A 12545-nucleotide genomic window follows, 5' to 3' on the forward strand; every position below is an offset into this window, starting at 1 on the left:
ATGAACCAAATGCTAATCCATCCTTTTTCATTATTTATTAAAAACTTCTTTTGATATTTTGTATTTTTTCCCATAAGCATTCATGAAGGTTGTTGTTTTCAACGTAAAACGATATGGGTAAGATGGCATTTCAAGTCATTGACAATTTATCTCAATACTATGGTCATAAATTATCATGTCCATGTAAAACAAATACATTGTATTTGTCCTCAAAAAAACACAGGGAAGTTTAAGGGTTCCCTGCTTCATATTGGATGCTAATGAGAAACGTGTCAAGTCATTCCTTTTGAACAAATCACTCTGACAGCTAAGCCCTAATGCACAGTCCGGCATCTCGGTCCACTTACAAAATCCTTTCTTGAAACTTCATCAAAATGTAGTCTGTCATGCATTCCTTCAAATGCTCAAACTAAAAAGAAACAGAAATGTGAGTGGTGCCATATAAGACGGAAATACTAATGCTTTAGATCTGCACAAACGTTGTAAAACAGACAGTCAATTAAACATAAATAAATCAGTCATGAACAAATCTGGTATTCGTGAAGTCATTGTTGATTATTGCAAATATGGCTGACTTATTTATGATTACAACACCGAGCGAAGGCAAAAGTGCTTGACTGTTTCACTAAATCATTAGGAGTTAATAAAGGTTTTCCAGAGGTGACCATTACTCCCATTTTTTATTCAATCAAAGTCTGGATCTCCTATCCAGGCTGCATTATACCTCATTTGCCAACTTGCCAATTACTCTATGCTGTCCTCTGTACTTTGTTCTTTTTATATTCAAATCCAAATCTTTAAACAAAGTCATAAATATGTGAGAATGGACACAAAGAGTGAGACACATGCTTTGGCATTTCAAAGTAAACAAAGAGGTCAAAGAAGCAGCATTTAAGGTGGTATTGAAACACAACGGCCGTACATTTCTATCAAGGCCCGGGTTTTCCTCAATGCCGTAGACTGCAGAACACCCTGGTGCTGCCACCAGATATAATTCCACAACATTGTAACTGTTGGGTATCATGGCTACTCAACAAAAACAAACAAAAAAAAAAACACCTCAGTAGTCTAAATTTAGTCAAAAAAAGAACAGGCTGTTTTCACCAGTCAATCATTGCCTTCCAAAAAGACAAGCAGTTGTTAAGCACATAAGTCTTCTTTGTTATCGCAGTTTCCAAATACTTGGCCTGCAGGATGTCAGGATGGCTGAGCGGTCCAAGGCACTGCGTTAAGGTCGCAGTCTCGAAAGAGGCGTGGATTCGAATCCCACTTCTGACATTCATGCACCAGTGATGACTCACTTCCACTGCCTACAGCTGTCCTGTCCATGGAACTCTACTGTTTATCTGCTCTCCAGAAACATCACAAACTTATTTCATTTACTCACGAGGTTCTTGTCACATGTGCTACTAATGAACCAAATGCTAATCCATCCTTTTTCATTATTTATTAAAAACTTCTTTTGATATTTTGATATTAAATCCCACTTCTGACATTCAGCCAACAGTCAGGCTACTTCTACACTGGCTATTGGTGTTCTCATCAATGGAACTCTGCTCTGCATTTATTCTCTATTAACATCAACTAATAGCTTGCTTCATTTTAACTTATTCAGACAAAACTTACTTTATTTGCTCTCAACATTGTTGTCACACATGCTACAAATTAACCAAATGCAGATCAATATTTTATCAATCTATTCATTAAAAACTCCTCCTGATATTTTTTCTGTTTTTTTCCATAAGCATTTATGGAAGTTGTTTTCTTCAAATCTGGTATTGCTAAAGTCATTGTTGTCTATTGCATATATGGCTGACATATTTCTGATTACAACACTGAGCGAAGGCTACGAGTTCTTGACTGTTTCACTAAGTCATTAGGAGTTGAAACTGGTTGCCAGATGTGACAATTACTCCCATCTTTCATTCAATCAAAGTCTGGATCTCCCATCCAGGCTGCCTTACACCTCATGTGCCAACTTGCCACTTACTCTATATGTTTCCCTGTACTTTGTTCTATTTACAATCAAATCCAAATCTTCTACCAGAGTCATAAAAATGTAAGAATGGACACAAAGAAGGAGATATGTGCTTTGAAATTGCAAAGCAAACAAAGAAGCAGCATTTAATGTGGAGCTGAAACACAGTGGCTATTCATTTCTATCAACATTCAAGGTTTCCTCAATACCGTAGACTGCGGAACATCCTGGTGCTACCACCAGACAAGAGTTCCACGACATTGTAACTGTTGAGTATCATGGGTCCTTACCAACACAAACATCTCAGTAGTGTAAATTCAGTTAAAAAAGGAAAGGCCGTTTTCACCAATCATTCTTTGCCTTCTGAACAGACAAGCAGTTGTTAAGCACATAGGTCTTCTTTGTATTGCACTCGGCATTGGTTTTTGTAGAGGATGTCAGGATGGCCGAGCGGTCCAAGGCGCTGCGTTCAGGTCGCAGCCTCGTAAGAGACGTGGGTTCAATTCCCACTTCTAACATTCAGCCAACAGTCATGCTACTTCTATACTGGCTCTTGGTGTCCTCATCAATGGAACTCTGCTCTGCATTTATTCTCTATTAACATCAACTAATAGCTTGCTTCATTTTTTTTTTTTTTTTTTTTTTTTTTTTTAACTTGTCCTGTCCAACAGCTAGGCAAACAGATGAGAGCTGAGGGCCTCTTGTGTTGGACATATTTTATTTTAACAAGAGGGGTTATTCATCTTCAGACAAACCAAAGGTATGTCTGAATAAACCCCTTTTGTAATTGAGGCCAAAATTTATTAATTTCAATCATGTTTGAAAATCATTGGTGTTGGACCGGACGGAAAAGGAAAGAGGGGAAGAAGAGAGAGGGACGTTAGAGAGAGGGGGGGGGGTAGGAGGGTGATAATAGGAGGAGAAGGGGGGTAAGACCATGAAGCAGCATAGAGCAGACAGGTTTACTGGTTGTTTATCGTTACGGTACGGTTCAAATGTAGTACAAAAAGGGCGGGGCCTGTTCACACACACTCAAAAATTATCAACACACCTGCTAACCGCAAAAATGTCCACATGTCAACATGCACACAAAACAGATAGTGTTCACGAACGCATACCTATGCCTTTAAACCAACTAGTGTGAAATCTTTCATTCATTCAATCATGCAAACTATTAGTGCAAAGGTGAGCTAACACCTGTGCTCAGGTGAGTGTTTATGTTCTTCTAAAATGGATGGTGGAATGTGAAAAGAAGGAGGAGGAGCGCCCAGCCACCCCCACACCCATACCCCCGCCGCAGCAGCAGCGGCAGCCGGAATTCCCCCAACGCCACACGGGAACAGGCAGGGAACAACCGCCCCCCGGGCGACCAAGACCGCCACCCAGGCCAGGGCCAGCCGGACCGCCGCGAGGCCCCCAGAGCCAGAGAGCAGGGAGGCGCAGAGGGAAAGAGAGCGCCGCCCCAGCCCAGCCAGGAAAGCAGCCCCCCGCCGCGCCGGAAGAGCCCAACGCAGGGCCCCACCGGAGAGGGACGCCCACAGCCCCAGACGAGCACCCCACCACCACCCAGGAGTTCCGGGCATCCCCCCGCCCCGACCCCAGGTACGAGCCAGGACCCCCCAAGGGAGACCCGCTCCGCACTCCAGGCCGCCACCCACCCGGCCCACGGTTGGTCCAGGTAGGAGCAAGGCAGGGGCCCGCCGCCCCCGCCCAGGAGGGGGGAACCCCGGGGAAAAAAGGGCGGCCCACAAGGGATGTTATAAATATGGCCCGACCAGGCTCGGCCATGTTGGAAGTTTGGCGGGGCCCAGCGCCCAGGGGCAAGGACCAGGACCCACCCCCCAGGGACACGAACACCCCCGGCTCAGGTGTAATATGAACCCCCCCACCGTGCGGAGAGAGCACCGCCGGGCCCAGGGAGCCGGCACCCAAGGGACACGGCCGCCATCGCCAAGGGGCCCGCACCCCCCACCAGGGAAGGGGTAGGGGACAGATGGACCCAGGTCCCACCTTCCTTGTAAAATGTGTGTGCGTGTATGGGTGTTTGAGAGGGTGTTTGTGTGCATGTGTGTGTGTTTATGTTTGAATGTATATATTGAAGGGGGAAGGGTGTGTGTACTAAGGGGGGTGCAGTTAAAATTGGCGAGTAGGGCACTAAGGGGACATCTCCTGATTACTCACAGTGATGTCCCCTTACCCTCCACACCAAGGGGCCCTAAATGTCTAAGGTGCGGTTAAAATTGGCGGGTAGGGTGCCAGGAAGACATCTGCTGCTTGCTTGCAGTGATGTCCAAGCACCCCCCCTACCAAGGACCCTACATGTCTAAGGTGCAAATAAAACCGAAAGAGGGGGGGCCCACTCCATACGGCAACCATAGGAGGGGGGCCACTCCCAAGTAGCCCCCCCCCAAGGCGCATCGCAGGCTAGACCCCCCACCCCCTCACCCTAATATGAGGTTATATAAGGAAGGGGGTAAGTTGGGAACAGCTGGTAGACTGTCCCCCGGTGGTCAAACAGCCGTCCCCCAGCCCACCCCCAGCAAAGGGGCCAGGGCCACCCAGCCCAGGGGCCCACCCCCGGAGGCGCCGACACCCCAGGCCCGGCACCACCCACCCCACACAGAGAGAGAAGAGCCAGAAAGCGTCGCCCCCCCCCGGAGCAAGCCCAGGCCCCCACCCCCAGACGCCGGCCCTAGAAGAGCTCTGGTCAGGCCTCGACGGGACCGAGGAGGCCAACCGGCCGAGGCAACCACTGATTGCCTCAGCGGAGACCCCGACCCGCTAGCCCCCCCGACCCGTACTAATAATGGGCCCCCCCTCCCCCCCAGAACGCCCCCCCACAGGACAGGGCCGACAAGCCCCCCACCCCACCCCACCCCAGACCCCGCAGCCGAAGCGGGTGACGCCCAGAGCGACCGGGGGCCCCGAGAGGGTTGTCCCGTCCCGTCCCAGAACCAGGGAAGGGCCGATCCCAGCCCCAGGTACAGATGGGCAGCCCATCCGGCGCCGCTGGGCCCCCCCCACCCGAGCAGGGCCCCCCGCCAACCCCCCCCAGCACAGGCAAAGGGATCACCCCCCCAAGCCAAGCCAGACCACCACCCCACCCCCCCACCACGCACCCCCACACCCAAGCCCAGAGGACCACGCAGCGCCCCAGCCCGCCCCACCCAGGCACCGGACCCGACCCCCCGACCAACGGAGCCCCCCACCGCCCCCGCCAGGCACCGGAAGCCCCGACCCCCACCCCAAACCACGGCAGAAGGGCAAGGAGCAGCGACGACCAAGCCCCCCACCCCCTAAGTCATGGAGTCAACCACAGGAGACCAGAGAGACTGAATTCTTTCAAAGTTACTTGAGCTTTGGGCTGACATTTTTTCCAAGCTGATATGATCAAACAGCAGATTTCTGTGTTGACTTATGTTTATATTTTTCTTGTTTTTCCAATTTATTAAAATAGTTTTTTTGGCAATACAAAGAGTTATGAAAATGATAGATGCTAATCCTTCTTCTATATCGATGGCACTCATGTCACCAAGCACACAAAGTGACGGTGAGGCAGTGATTGAAACCTTAAGCCAGACTGATAAATCGGCACATACCTGCTGCCAGAGAGCCTGGACAGGAGTGCAGAACCACAGTGCGTGCATGTAGCTGTCGGGTAGATTATTATCACAGTGCTCGCAAATGTCTGAGTTACTGAGACCCATCTTGAACATCCTCTGTCCAGTGTAGTAAATTCTGTGAAGAGTTTTGAGATGGATTAGCTGCAGATTTGGACTTTTTGTCAGTTTAAAGGTGTTTAGACAAAGTTTTGACCAGAAGCTTTCATCTGTGCTGATGCTCAAATCTGCATCCCATTTTTTTGTTGGAAGGGCAATATTGTTATCTAAATTACATAAAAGTTTGTATATTTTGGAGAGAGTTCTATTCATTGAAAAATTAATCAGAGTGGTAACTACATCTGGTAGCTTTAAATCGTCGTCTTTAATTTTATACTTTTTAGTAATACTTGATTTAAGTTGCTGATATTCCAAGAAGTTATTTATTCCATGTTTGTCTTGAAGTTCCTGGGGGGTTATGAATCTTCTATCAATAATTACGTGCTCTAGTTGTTTTATGCCCCCTGCTTGCCAAGCTGGGAAGTGAATCATTTTTTTGTTAATAAGGATGTCCGGGTTGTTCCAGATGGGTGTCATTTTGCACGGTTGAATTGATGATTTTGATATTTTGAGAAATTCCCACCAGGCTGTTAAGGTGGCATTTATATTAATGCTTTTGAAACAATCCTGTTTTTTAACTGTTTGGCTAATAAATGGTAGCTGTGACAGGTTGATCTTTCCACATAACGCCTGTTCCAAGTCTAACCATGAGTTGGTTTCTGGATTATTTTTTAACCATTTTAAGATGTATTGTAATCTATTTGCAAGAAAGTATTTGTGGAAGTTAGGTAATTCTAATCCTCCACAGTTTTTTGCAGATTTTAAAGTTTTTAGACTAATTCTTGCAGGTTTGTTGTTCCATAGAAAGCTTGATATGGATGAGTCTAATGTTTTGAACCATTTTAATGGCGGTTGTGTGGGAATCATTGAGAAGAGATAATTAACCTTGGGTAAGATTTTCATTTTAACCGTGGCTACCTTGCCCATAAGGGACAAAGGCAGGTTGGTCCAGCGTGTTAGATCGTCCTGTATGCTTTTCAGTAATGGGGTGTGGTTTAGCTGCACCAGTTCTGATAGTTTGGGGGAAAAGTAGATACCCAGATATTTGATATTTCCTGTTTTAACTGGAATTGTGAGTCTTTGTTCCATATTCCTGTTGAGTGGTAATAAAACAGACTTATTCCAATTAATGGAATAGTCTGATATGGAGGAGAATTCATTTATGATCATTGCTGTTTCATTTACAGAATGTAAATTCCTTAAAAACAGTAATATGTCATCCGCATAAAGACTAATTTTATGATGGCTGTGTTTGGTTTTTATTCCTATAATGCTCTCATTCTGTCTTATTGCTGCAGCTAAAGGCTCAATGAATATAGCAAAAAGAGAAGGAGAGAGTGGGCAGCCCTGTCTGGTTCCTTTTCCAAGAAAAAACCTGTTTGAGGTCTGTTTATTAGTTCTAACTGATGCATTGGGGTTGTGATATAATATTTTGATCCAATTGATGAATGCTTCTCCAAAACCAAACTTCTGGAGGGCAGCAATAAGGAACTTCCAATTAACTCTGTCAAAGGCTTTTTCAGCATCCAGCGATAGTACCGTCATTTCCTGGTTTTTAATGGTGGCAAAGTCTATTATATTAACTAGTCTACGGACATTATCATCCGAGTGTCTGCCTTTGATGAATCCAGTCTGGTCGAAGTGAATTATGTGAGGAGTGATTTTTTCTATTCTCTGTGCTAGTGCTTTGCAGATAATTTTTACATCTGCATTGATTAGAGAAATAGGGCGATAGCTTGAAGGACTAGTGGGATCTTTGTCTGGTTTTAGAAGAAGAATTATGTTGGCTGAGTTCATGTTAGGTGGCATTGATTGGCTCTCATTAATAGATGTGACAGTTTTATAAAATGTTGGTGCCAGTTGTTCCCAGAATTCTTTATAAAACTCAGCAGGAAAGCCGTCAGGCCCTGGTGCTTTACCATTGGGCATAAGTAACAGAGCTTCATGAAGTTCAGACGGCGAGAGCGGAGAATCTAAGTTTGTGATTTGATCCTCATTTAGCCTGGGTAGGTTTACATTATTAAGAAATGAGTCAATACTTTGCTCTGACGGATTGATCTGCGGTGTGTACAGGTTTTTATAAAAGTTTTCAAATGCGTTATTAATTTTGACCGGGTCATGGGTGACATTTCCTGTTTGGTCCATAATAGAGGTGATTGATGATTTTTCTCTGTTAATTTTAAGCTGATTAGCCAGAAATTTGCCAGATTTATTAGAGTTTTCAAATCTTTCAAGTCGTAGCCTTTGTATTTGAAATTGTGTTTGTTTATTAATGATGTCATTTAACTGCAGCTTTAAATTTTTCAGATCTCTCAGAATGTGTTCCTGTGCAGAAGCAGCATAAGCAGTCTCCAGGGTTTTGATTTTATTTTTTAATTCTAATAAATCTGCTTTCTCTTTGCGTTTTTTGTGCGTTGAATAAGAAATGATTTTCCCTCTCATGACTGCCTTTGCTGTTTCCCAAAGAACGCACGGTGGGATGTCTGGAGTATTGTTGAAGTCTAAGAAGGTTGCCCACTCTTTTTTAAAGAAATCAAGAAATTCCTGGTCCTTTAACAGAGACGTATTAAACCTCCAGGTTGTACCAGAGGGTGTGGATTTTTCCCTAGAAATGTTTACAGAGACTGGTGCATGATCACTGATAATAATTGGATGGATATTGGAGCTTTGAATATTTTTTAAAAGAGAGTTACTGATTAATAAATAGTCTAAACGGGAGTGTGAATAGTGAACTGGAGAAAAAAAGGTGAACCCTTTAGTGTTTGGGTGACATGAGCGCCACGCGTCGCAGAGACCCAGATCATTCATGTACTGCTTTAGAATACTTGCAGATCGCCATGTACGCTGATTTGCTGCTGTGCTGAGTCTGTCAAGTTCAGGGTCCAAAACAAGGTTGAAGTCTCCTCCTATAATGATTGTGGAGTCAGAGTGAACTGAGAGTGAGGTGAAGAATCTGTGAAAGAAGGAAGAGTCGTCAACATTAGGACCATAAATACTCACTATACAAAAGTCCTTATTCTGAATGGATATATTAATGATTACAAATCTGCCTTCTGGGTCAGTAACTGTATCCTTATGAGTAAAATTAAGATTTTTATTAATTAAAACAGCAACTCCTCGTTGTTTGGAGTTGTAACTGGCAGAGTATATAACTGGAAATTGTAAGCAGCACATAAGGTGATCCAAAGAATTTGATAAATGGGTCTCCTGCAGTAGAGCTATATCTGCTTTTAGACCATCCAGGTGATTTAACACTTTCAGTCTCTTTGGCTCAGAGCCAAGTCCACGCACATTCCAGCTAACGATGTTAAGACTGTTCATAACTGCTCTGACTGAAAAGGTGTAAAGCTAAGTAGTGCTTGTGTACCAGTCCGTGTGCGCGTGCCCGCATTGAGAAGCGCTGTGCGCGTGAACGTTTTCTGGCTATGTGAGCTGCGTGTCGCGTGCGTCCTATGAGAGCCTGTGTGAGGTGATTGCAGTATGTCGGCGTGTGTGTGCGGGATCGCATGTGCACGCCCCTGTGTGCGCTTGTGTGTGCGCGCGCCCGTTCCGTGCATAAATAAATACTTACCGAGGATGAGTTGCTTCCAGGTGATTTACATATAATGAGGGGGGAGAGGGGGGGGGGAGAGTAAAGGAAAGAAAAAAAGAGATAGAAGGGAAAACGAAAACAACAACAAAACAACAATAGAAACATCAGTGGGACTGAGGTGACGAAGAAAAAAAAAAGACTGTTTTCCTGCGATCGAGGTGTGGATTATTGATGATCCGGTTTTCCATTCATTGAAGTAAGTTTAGCGGGTTTCTTCTGGGCAGCGCAGATGTTCTCAGCGCGGATCTGAAAGCCTTCAGCACAGCCAGGGGGTGATCTCCGGGTCCCGGAACAGCCGGCCGTCCACGTAAAGTTTGTCAACGGCCACAATCGCTCTCGAACCAGCAGCAAGATGCTTCCTCCTCAGCGGGAACAGGATCTTCCTTCTACGGAGGATTTCTGCCGGGAACTGGTCATTCACGCTGTAATGCGTGCCTCTCAGTTCCCGTCCGCGGCCCTTCACCAACTCCTTCTGTTTGAAATGTTCGAATTTAGCCACAATAGGACGCGGGCGCTGGTGGTCGGACCTTCTTCCTCCGAGGCGGTGAACCCTGTGGAAGGAGATCTTCTGCACCTCCTCCTTGGGGAGCTTCAGGTGGACCTGTAAAAAGGATCTGACGGTGGCCTCGGGGTCTTCTCCTACCTCCTCTGGAACCCCCGCGACCACTAGATTGTCCCTCATGCTCCTCGACTGAAGATCCAGGAGGGTTTCCTTTATGGATCGGTTCTCCTCGGAGAGACGGGCGGTGTCATTGCTCAGGGTCTTCACGGTCTCTCTGAGGGCCTGGTTCTCCGCTGCGAGCTCCCGCACCTGCTGCTGGCTGAATTCCAGAGACTCCCGCAGACCTTGAAATTCTTTATGGAGGATCACAAGCAAATTTAGGCGGCCATCAAAGCTGGAGAGCTTTTTGTCAATCGAATCCAGGATATCGCTCATTCCGCTGCCCGGAGAGGACACAGCCCCGGGAGAGTCCTCAGGCCGTTCACGCTTGGCGGAGGGGGTGGTGGTGGCGGTTCTGGGCTTCACCATGTTGCAGGTATTAAAACACTCGTCAATGAAATTCTCCAGGTCCTCCAGGCTGACAGAAGCTTAATACTCTTAACAGGTTGTGTTAGTTAGCAGGAAATATTTTAATATGGCGGAAAAATGAAACAAGATCGAAAATGTTTGTTCAAATGCTTACGCGCCGCCAAGTCGACTCACCACACTCGTCTCGCTGGGTCTCGCGATACTACAGCATCACCCCTAGCTTGCTTCATTTTAACTTATTCAGACAAAACTTACTTTATTTGCTCTCAACATTGTTGTCACACATGCTACAAATTAACCAAAGGCAAATCAATATGTTATCAATCTATTCATTAAAAACTCCTCCTGATATTTTGTCTGTTTTTTTCCATAAGCATTGATGGAAGTTGTTTTCAACAAATCTGGTATTCATAAAGTCATTGTTGATTATTGCAAATATGGCTGACATATTTGTGATTACAACACTGAGCGAAGGCTACGAGTTCTTGACTGTTTCACTTAGTCATTAGGAGTTGAAACTGGTTACCAGAGGTGACAATTACTCCCATCTTTCATTCAATCAAAGTCTGGATCTCCTATCCAGGCTGCCTTACACCTCATGTGCCAACTTGACACTTACTCTATATGTTCCTCTGTACTTTGTTCTATTTACAATCAAATCCAAATCTTCTACCAGAGTCATAAAAATGTAAGAATGGACACAAAGAAGGAGATACGTGCTTTGAAATTGCAAAGCAAACAAAGAAGCAGCAGTTAATGTGGAGCTGAAACACAGTGGCTATTCATTTCTATCAACATTCAAGGTTTCCTCAATACCGTAGACTGCGGAACATCCTGGTGCTACCACCAGACAAGAGTTCCACGACATTGTAACTGTTGAGTATCATGGGTCCTTACCAAGAAATACTTCTCAGTAGTGTAAATTCAGTTTAAAAAGGAAAGGCCGTTTTCACCAATCATTCTTTGCCTTCTGAGCAGACAAGCAGTTAAGCACATAGGTCTTCTTTGTATTGCACTCGGCATTGGTTTTTGTAGAGGATGTCAGGATGGCCGAGCGGTCCAAGGCGCTGCGTTTAGGTCGCAGTCTCGTAAGAGGCGTGGGTTCAAATCCCACTTCTGACATTCAGCCAACAGTCAGGCTACTTCTATACTGGCTATTGGTGTCCTCATCAATGGAACTCTGCTCTGCATTTGTTCTCTATTAACATCACCTACAAGCTTGCTTCATTTTAACTTATTCAGACAAAACTTACTTTATTTGCTCTCAACATTGTTGTCACACATGCTACATATTAACCAAAGGCAAATCAATATGTTATCAGTCTATTCATTAAAAACTCCTCCTGATATTTTGTCTGTTTTTTTCCATAAGCATTTATGGAAGTTGTTTTCAACAAATCTGGTATTCATAAAGTCATTGTTGATTATTGCAAATATGGCTGACATATTTGTGATTACAACACTGAGCGAATGTCTGTTTCACTTAGTCATTAGGAGTTGAAACTGGTTGCCAGAGGTGACAATTACTCCCATCTTTCATTCAATCAAAGTCTGGATCTCATTTCCAGGCTGCCTTACACCTCATGTGCCAACTTGCCACTTACTCTATATGTTCCTCTGTACTTTGTTCTATTTACAATCAAATCCAAATCTTCTACCAGAGTCATAAAAATGTAAGAATGGACACAAAGAAGGAGATACGTGCTTTGAAATTGCAAAGCAAACAAAGAAACAGCATTTAATGTGGAGCTGAAACACAGTGGCTATTCATTTCTATCAACATTCAAGGTTTCCTCAATACCGTAGACTGCGGAACATCCTGGTGCTACCACCAGACAAGAGTTCCACGACATTGTAACTGTTGAGTATCATGGGTCCTTACCAACACAAACATCTCAGTAGTGTAAATTCAGTTAAAAAAGGAAAGGCCGTTTTCACCAATCATTCTTTGCCTTCTGAGCAGACAAGCAGTTGTTAAGCACATAGGTCTTCTTTGTATTGCACTCGGCATTGGTTTTTGTAGAGGATGTCAGGATGGCCGAGCGTCCAAGGTGCTGCGTTTAGGTCGCAGTCTCGTAAGAGGCGTGGGTTCAAATCCCACTTCTGACATTCAGCCAACAGTCAGGCTACTTCTATACTGGCTCTTGGTGTCCTTATCAATGGAACTCTGCTCTGCATTTATTCTCTATTAAAATCAACTAATAGCTTGCTTCATTTTAACTTATT

At 44.9% G+C, this 12545-nt stretch overlaps 4 non-coding genes across 4 annotated transcripts; all 4 read left to right on the top strand.

The window, feature by feature from the left end:
* The first annotated feature begins 1196 nt into the window (after positions 1–1196).
* On the top strand, positions 1197–1278 carry trnal-aag (transfer RNA leucine (anticodon AAG)). The gene has a single exon. It is a non-coding gene; the product is annotated as a tRNA-Leu (tRNA).
* Positions 1279–2414: 1136 nt separating this feature from the next.
* Positions 2415–2496, top strand: trnal-cag (transfer RNA leucine (anticodon CAG)). Its single transcript has one exon. It is a non-coding gene; the product is annotated as a tRNA-Leu (tRNA).
* An 8863-nt stretch (positions 2497–11359) lies between these two features.
* On the top strand, positions 11360–11441 carry trnal-uag (transfer RNA leucine (anticodon UAG)). The gene has a single exon. It is a non-coding gene; the product is annotated as a tRNA-Leu (tRNA).
* Positions 11442–12347: 906 nt separating this feature from the next.
* Positions 12348–12428, top strand: trnal-uag (transfer RNA leucine (anticodon UAG)). The gene has a single exon. It is a non-coding gene; the product is annotated as a tRNA-Leu (tRNA).
* Positions 12429–12545: the final 117 nt, after the last annotated feature.

This window comes from Oryzias latipes, chromosome 13, assembly GCF_053564925.1.
Source record: "Oryzias latipes strain Hd-rR chromosome 13, Olatipes_Hd-rR_3.1".
Taxonomy (NCBI): Eukaryota; Metazoa; Chordata; class Actinopteri; order Beloniformes; family Adrianichthyidae; genus Oryzias; species Oryzias latipes.